At 33.1% G+C, this 9,102-nt stretch overlaps 1 pseudogene; it reads left to right on the top strand.

Moving 5' to 3' along the window:
- The first annotated feature begins 1,219 nt into the window (after window positions 1–1,219).
- On the top strand, window positions 1,220–6,323 carry LOC132177872 (magnesium transporter MRS2-3-like; annotated as a pseudogene).
- The last annotated feature ends 2,779 nt before the right edge of the window (window positions 6,324–9,102 follow it).

Below are 9,102 nucleotides of genomic sequence, written 5' to 3'. Positions count from 1 at the left end.
TCCTACTAGTTTTTATTTTTATTTTTCAAGAACTCAAAACATTTCTAAAAATTTGAATTTTTGAAATAGCTCAGAATAATTAAGAGATTAGAGACAACCCATTTTTGTTAGAATATAATTTAAGAGATTTGAGATTATCATTTCTTATAAGGTTAAGTTTTTTAAATAACCCGTGGTTTAACACGGTATGAGATGAGTGTTTCTGAGTTCGAATTGAATTTGAACCCCCGTAAAAAGCGTTGAAATATAATTAAATGATTAGTTTAAACTTTTGATAATTATTGATTTGACAATTTTGACTACATAATTGGAGATAATACTCTTCTATCCTATCAAGTCTCTCCTCTCTTATTATAGAGAAGATAATTAACACTACCAATAAACAAGATATTGGAGTAAAAACCAGAAGGGGACTAGAGTCACTCACAAAAAAAAAAAGTAATGCTAGAAACTATTTTATGATGTTGATTAGACTGTCCCAACGAACCCTTTGATCAATCCTTCTTTTTTTTTTTGTAAAAAAGTTTTTTTAAAATTTTTTTTTTTTTAAAATCAATGGTTGATTGAGATTGCCACATTAGCATTGTGGAATTAAAATGTGGTATATAACATTAGTTATTTCAATATAAATAATGCTAGAAATTATATTTTTTATCTTATAACTATTCTACATTAATGCTGACATGGTTTCCCCAACTATCGCTTAGATCCGTTTTTGTTTTTAAAAAAAAAAAAAATTGAAGGGTTGGTTGGACCTCTCATATACGATAAATGATTAAATGTTATACACACTTCCAAGTACATACTCCCAAACATAGCACTAAATTTCACTATTTGATCCAAAATTAATAGTGATTTATCCAAAATGTAATGGTGATTTGTAATGACATGCCATAAAATGTACATTTGAGAATGTGTGTAACATTTCTTTTCGCATTAATATATTATGAGATAATTGCATTATTCTTTGGATATTTACACGTCCCAACTATCTATAAGTGGCAAGTTGACCAACCTACTGTTTTCCTTTTCTGAATTTTAATTCAAGCACAAAACAAGCCTCAGATACAATCTTCCTCAATAAAATGCCTTTTTACAATCATATTATCCAGGCAAGGTACCATCTTGTTCAGTTGCAACCTGGGACTCCCTTTCCTCGTACTTTTAACTATAAAAACCATTCACTACTAACTACTGAGGGAGAGAAGGCACAGAAGAGATGGAGATGACTAGTGATTATCCGCCTCGGAACTCCAGGTCGGGTTCCAGCCCAATTGACGACAAACCGGAGCAGGTCCGGCCCACGTCCACCCTAACCGGGCTGCGGAAGAAGGTGACTGGGATCCGGGCTTGGATGTTGGTGGACCAAATGGGTCGGGCCCAGGTTCTGGAGGCCGGGAAGCATTTCATCATGCGTAGAACAGGCCTTCCGGGTCGAGATCTTCGAATTTTGGACCCGCTGCTCTCGTACCCATCAACCATTATGGGCCGTGAGAGGGCCATTGTAATCAACCTGGAGAATATAAAGGCAATAATTACAGGCCAGGAGGTCCTGTTGCTGAATTCAAAGGACCCATCTGTGAAGCCCTTTGTTGAGGAGCTGCAGAAGCTCCTCGTGTGTCACCACCAGGCCACCAGAGCCCAGGTTGGACCCTTTTTGGTTGAAAGGATTCATGGTTTTTGTTTTATTTTTTATTAAAAAAAAATTGTTCTTTTAATTAAAATGCATTTCTTTTTAATTCTAAAAAATTGACCCTGAAAGTTCAATTATCGTTTATTTTTCAACCTAAAAAATTAACATTATTAGTACTTTTTAAAATGTTTAAAGAGGTAATGTTTGTTTTGAAGTAAAATATTTTTTAGAAAAGAATATTTTAAGATTAGAAAAATTATTAAATTTTTATTGTTTGTTCAAGATATTGAAGACCTTTTCAACTGCTTGGTTTGTGCCAGACATCTTTAGCCCGATTCTCCTAAAAGTCAACCCAAAAAAAAAACCACACGGATTAAAATTTAAGGTTAAATACATAATTAATACTCGTAGATTCTCTCTTTATCAAAAGAGAAATAGTATTTAGGTTTAAATAGAGTAAGGCTATAAGTCTTCTTAAAGTTCTCTTAGACTCATCTCAAATGTGATGTGTCATTTAAAATCACCAATAGATCAAAAGTCAATAAATCACATATTAAATTCAACAGTGATTTTGAAAGTCATATCACATTTGTAATGACTCTAGGAGGACTCTAGAAAGACTTATAGTATGTAAATAAATAACAAAATTGATATCAGCATTTTTTAAGTTTATCAATTTAATACATTCATCTATTTACCATTTTAAAATATTACTTTGAGTGCTTAGTAACATGAGTCAACTCTCTCTCACTCTCACACAATCGTGAGTTGACTTATTGGTGGCTGAATTGTAATATTATTATATGGGTGTTAAGTCTTATATTGGTTCCTTATAAATGAAATTAGGCTTTATAAGTGATTCTAGTAAGCTTTGATATCAGTGTTGAGTGGTTTTGAGCTTCTATCAATCCAAAAGCTAACTCAAAAGGTGAGGCTTTCCTTCATACTTGTAAATTGACCACCAATCCCTTCTACAACCGATATAAGATAATTCCAACACTTGAACACTATAGCATGATATGAGCCCTGAAGAGAATGTCAAGAATTTAAGTGAAAGAAATTATGGTAACCCATAAAGTTAATTCCCACATTGAGTGAGAATTAACTTATGAGGCGAGACTAGTTTTTGTTAATAATTTTAAAGAACTCCTATAGTAGCATCGAGTAATACAATGATCAAAGTAGTGGCTTTTGTTTTCCTATTTCTATGACAATCTAATGTATTACACATATAACTTGATTGCTAAGGTAAGAAATCTTTAAGGAACTTGAAGAGAAGACCTTATTTTTCCTTTCTTAATACTAATTTGTTATTTCTGTATGTGCTTTCTTTAATGCTTTTATAGGGGGGAAATGGTGATGGTTCAAAGAGGAGGAATTTGAATGAACTTGAAAAACTGCAATCAAAGGCTGGTAGTTCTCAAACTTTCTCGGAAGGATTTTCAAAGTTTAAGGATCAAGATGAGTCAAGTAAGGTGGAAGGAAAACATTGATGTTGAGAGTCAAGATGGGTCAAAGGTTCTTCCATTTGAATTTGTTGCATTAGAGGCATGTCTTGAGGCTGCTTGCAGTGGCTTGGAAAGCGATGTAAGTTAATGTCGATCGTGTTTCGCATTGCGATTTCATTGATCAAAAGTATGATTTTAAACTAAATTGCAGAAAATGTATCACTTGAAAGTACATTTTTTTTATAAAAAAAACCCGTGATTTGAAAAATCTGCATTTCAAATCACAGGCAAGTTAAAAATGCACGATTTTAAAGTTAAACTGTGATTTTACCAAATGTTTAACTCTTTATATGTTGTCTCCAAAACCAGGCAAGAACATTGGAGGAAGAGGCAAATTTAGCCTTAGATAAGCTGACTTCAATGATTAGTACCCTCAATTTAGAACGTGTTCGCCAAATTAAAAGCCGGTTGGTTGCAATAACTGGACATGTTCAAAAGGTTGATTATTGGTTAAGAATTAGGATGACAATTAATAATTTGTTCTTCTTTCTGCATATAGTTATGCTTTTAATTGTGGTGATGCTAATGATCTTCAGGTAAGGGATGAATTAGAACATTTACTAGATGATGATGCAGATATGGCTGAGATGTATTTAACTGAAAAGTTGGTTCAACGACACAAAGAAAATTCTTCTGCTTCCTCAGCAAATGAGGCAGCTGATGAGATAGTTGATGAAAGTTCTCAATCAGACATGGATGATGACAGGCATGTCGTCATATATACCATCATTTAATTTTATCTTAGCTGTTTTGACATGGAATTTAACGTTGTATTTGTTTAGGATGCCTGCTGAAATCTCATTGGAAGGTGGGCTTCAAAACCCAGACAATTACCCCCATGGGAAGCATCATTCTAACCTGGATGTAAAGGAGCTTGAAATGCTCTTGGAGCCATACTTCGTGCAAGTTGATGGTACCCTAAACAAATTATCCACGGTATGCAAACCCCATTTTACCGCTCCATTTTCTTTTGGGGTTTCTCTTTTTCATCCATCTTAATTAGTTGAAAGAGTTGCGCTCACCAAATGTTTGATAATTTAAGTCACTCACACATTTGGTGAGCAGAACCAAAATAAGTACCCCAATTACCAAGTGTTTTCACCCTTTCATTAAAACATGATCACCCTTCTCTTCTCCCAACTGAGCAGCACTCCTCAAAGAAACCCATAACTGACGACAAGCATGTCTCTCAATTGGTCGTCCTGTCCTCCACCCCTGATAGTTCTTCTTTGGTCATCTCCCATGGTTCTTCCAAAGTGGCTGAGGCAGCGGGCCTTAATCTGCAAGCCCCCCACCTCTCAATGGAAGTACTGGCCGTCTTGCACTAAATCCAAGACCTTCGGGAACAAAGGTTCCCTCTTCCTTAAATCTAAAATTGCAATGAAAACCCACCATAAAACAGTACTTGTTTGACAGGTGGAAGACAATGTGCAAGTCTCTAACTTGGTGAGTAATATGTTATCATATGGTAAACTCAATTGTTTAGTAAAAAGGTTTATAAGCCATGGACAGTAATATAAAATGAAGTCTCCATTAAATTACAATAATATAATGATGATGCATTATAGATATAGTATATGATAATTTAAAGTGAACATGTCATAGTTTAATTCCATATGGTATATCCAAGTCTTTAGCCCTTTTTTGGTAAGGTTGATATTGTCTCGAAGGACTCGTAGTATAACAATAGTGCCCTAGTGAAGCACGCATACCATCATCACTAGTAGTGGCCCGACGTATTTAAACCCCATGTGATCTACACTACTAACAATATTGTTGTTATTGTGACTACTACCCGTACATAGTTGCACCGGTCACTTATAAAACTATTGGATCCAAGGCTAAACAATAAACGTAAATCTTTGAATCATAGGGTCAACCCATATAATGGTAAGCCCATAATTGTCATCCATACATAAAGCATCAATCATACGATGCAATTAATCTTTGTCTTTTACATGCATACTTTTATAAAACTCATATATACATTTCATTATTCATGCATCACTCGTTTTCACAAAATAGAGCACACATCATTCTAATAAATCCTTAAATACCCAAAAAAAAAAAAAAAAAAAGACTGATGCTTGTGGTTCAATTGTTATGGTTTGACCCATAGTGTTTAGACTACTTAGCAGAAATGTCAGGACAAATAGTGCAAGCATTCACAAGATGGGCTGCTCCTTAGCGTGGCAATTTGTGCTTACATGTCAAATTTGAGTCAGGTAGAGGCATGAATATAAAACTATCTAGATCAATTCTAACTCGACTCATTTAATTAAAGGAGTCAAATCCCTCAATCATAACTCGTTAATTTCATGTTGAATTCAGGTCATGTCGAAGCATGAGTATAAGACTATAAGTCAACCCTAACTTGACTCATTTAATTAAGCGAATCAAACCCATGAACTCTAATCCGTTAATTTTGTGTTGAATTCGTGTCAAGTCTACATATCGTGTCAAAAATTGTCAACCCTAGAGCATGCTCCCCTTTTAAGAAGTAGAGTTGTTGTAGTGGGATAACATTTTAATTTTTTGATCATCTCACTTGGGCATTTGCAAAGAACATGCATGAACTCATGTTGTTCATGAGCTTTGGAATTTCTTTAATTTATTTGGGTTAAAACATGATATGTTTAATTATTATATTCTTAAGAAGCATACATAAATGTGTTAGGACTATAACACAAGTCAATCTCTATTGACTTTGCCATTGTTAGAACATGTAAATAATTCTTTTATATATGGTGGTGGTTTTCTCTTGGAAGCTGAGGGAGTACGTAGACGACACAGACGACTACATAAACATAATGCTGGACGACAAGCAGAACCAGCTGCTGCAAATGGGGGTGATGTTAACAACAGCAACCCTTGTGTTGAGTATGTTTATTGTAACGGCTGGCGTTTTGGGTATGAACATCCGTATCGAGCTGTTCAAGATTGATACAATTCCAGGCACGAAGAAGTTCTTGTGGACTGTTGGTGGCGGCACCGCCGGGATGATTTTCTTATATGTGTTTGCCATTGCCTGGTATAAACGCAGGAGATTGCTAGAATAGTGGAAGGGAGAGATCTAGGCCATTGATTGGTACTACTTCTCCTTGTGTTTTTCTGCATGTACATACTTGCTTAATTTCTTCTGTACATATTCCTTGGTATTAATGTATCATGGACATGCTTTATTTGCTGTAAACTAATTACTCACAATCTGAAACGAGAAATGCTATACACACTCTCACTTTTACACTTATAAATATATACTTTTTGATGTGGCATTAAAAACCACCTTTAGATTTTAGATGGATCAATGTTAAATTTTGAATCCAATGATAATTTTTAGTGTCACATCAAGAAGTGTGAATTTTAGAGTACGTATAAGAGTGGAAGTGTGTACAGCATTTCTAATCTGAAATATATACTTCTCGTGCAGGTCTTTTTTTGGGTTAAAATGGAAAGGTTTAGACATATATATGTAAATCTGTGGCATATTTGATGGACCGTTGCGAGGTTGAATATTGGCACTACCATGTCAGTAAATTGGGATAATGGTGAGATGAAAGTGTGTTATTAGCATTACTCTATGTTAAAATGCATATCTCCTCAAATCCCTTAAAAGAAATGTTATATAGTACACCAATATTTCACCATGCTTAAATGAGGTAGGATTTAGTAGCCTTTGAGTTAGTCATTTTAAAAGAAAAAATATTAATGACTACTATACCCGGTCACTTCAGCATGGTGAAATACTTGTTGGATATCGGTATAGTATATACCATTGCTCATTCCTTAATCATGCAAGAGTAATACTACAAGCCATATTTTTATGAGTAATGCTACATATTATATCACACAAAGCAGATGTAGCAAGATTTAGTAGCCATTAAGAAAAAAAAAAAAAAGAGCCTTTTATCAAAGGTTGATCCAATAACTACTAGACTCTATTACATCATCTTCATAAAATGTTGTATAATATTTAGCATTACTTTATTTTATCCCAAACTCTTCCACAATGCTGATGTTACAATTCCAATCAATCTTTTGACCCCTTTTTGTTTTTAAAAAATAAAATTAAAAATTTATTAGAACTATCACGTCAGCATTATGGTATAAAAAGGTCTTATAAAGCATTAAACTTCATGCAAATAAATGGTTTATCAACTAATCCTACATCTTTTTCTTTTTTTTTTGACCAAAGTAATCTAGACTTAAACCACCTTCGTGATGCCCAGAAGTGCAACTTTAACCCCTTCCCATTTTTAAATATTTAATTTGGATAGGCCATGCCCCATGGCTCCCAAAACTTACTCAGCTTTTAAAATCATAATCACTAAAGAATTTCTTTAATTTAATTCTAGAAAATCATCCCGCTTGGCCCATGATGTTACGGACATATATATATATATATATATAAAGCTAAGGACAACTAGGAAGGTGGAGCAGGTCTGCGACGTGAGTTGGGTTAGTATTACTCATTAGACAAATCAATCTTACCACCTTCCCAATGCACACTACTTCATGCTTAGCATGAAAATATTATATGATAGGTTTCTTTTAAATTGGAGCGGAAGAAATTTTTTTAATTCAGTTTATAAAACGTGACAATTTTATATACTAGATTGAAAAAAAAAATTTATTCAACCCAATTTTAAAGAAAACTATATGCTATATTATAAAGTTTCTTAAATGTTTTTTTATTTTACTTTCTTTTATTTTTATAAATATATTTCTTATTCTTAATTTTTACAAAACACTCTTAAAAATTTGGGTTAAATACCCTTTTAGTACCTAGGTTTTAACGCTTCTATTTTTTCACTTAGGTTTCATTTTGTATCATAAATAATACATATGTTATGGCTAAATACTAAAAGAGTACCTCCATTCATCTTCCTTTAATAAAACTAACAGATTTTCACATTTTTTTGCAATTAGGGGTAGTTGAACCACCGCCAAGAGCCTTGGTTCGGCCACCACCATACCGACCCGGGAGGTGGTTTGGCCAACCCCAAGGCCGGTATGGGGATGGCCTTGGGGTGATTCGCCAACTCCCTAATTGCATTTTGAGGTGAAAATTCATTAATTTTACTAATGGAATATGATCGGAAGTAACATTCCGTATTTAGTTATAACTTAGATATTGATGCAGCGTAGGATTGTGGTGAACAAGAAAACAGCAAGTAGAAGGGATAAATATTCTTAAGATTGTGAAGCTATCACAAGAATCAAAGAAATCTTCTTAAATAATAGATTCTATTTATGGTTTAAAGAAAAATACAAAGAAACTCAATTCGGAGTAATTCTTATTAAACAAACTCAATAATAATCATAAACTAAATTGTTAAAGGCTATAAGCGTATATTTATAGCTCAAGACTTCTAGTCCTAAGATAACAATGAGATAAAGTTAATTTAGAAGTCTACGAAAGACAACTAAACCAAATAAAAAACTAACAAAGAAACCTAATTCAAATAAAAACTGAAAGATAAGATAGAATAAACAACTAACAAAGAAACCTAATAAAAAACTAAAATATAAGATAAGATAAGATAAGCCTTGAATTCCAATCTACATCAGATATCATCTATGATACAAAATAAAATCTAAGTGAGAAAAAAAAAACATATATATATATAAAAGGCGTTAAAACTCAATTACTAAAAATGTATTTAACCCTAAAAGCTTTACCAAAATCAATTCTCGACTTTTCTCAAATGGCACATCCACTAAATCAATTCTCAATTTTTATTTTAAAATTCAAAACAGTTCTCAAAAACTTTATTAAATTGACACTTTTCAACCTTTTTTTTTTTTTTTTTTTTATTCACATGGGGCAAGGAAAAACCATTTTTTAAAAAATATATATTTTTCAACTATTTCTAAGCAAATTAAGGAAAAAGCACAATTAATGTAAGTGAATTTTGTTAGTAATATTATTTTGTTATATTTGCTCACAATTATATTCCA

The sequence above is a fragment of the Corylus avellana genome, chromosome ca4 (assembly GCF_901000735.1).
Source record: "Corylus avellana chromosome ca4, CavTom2PMs-1.0".
NCBI lineage: Eukaryota > Viridiplantae > Streptophyta > Magnoliopsida > Fagales > Betulaceae > Corylus > Corylus avellana.
The sequence above is the reverse complement of the archived record's forward strand: the minus strand, read 5'-3'. Positions and strand labels throughout refer to the sequence as shown.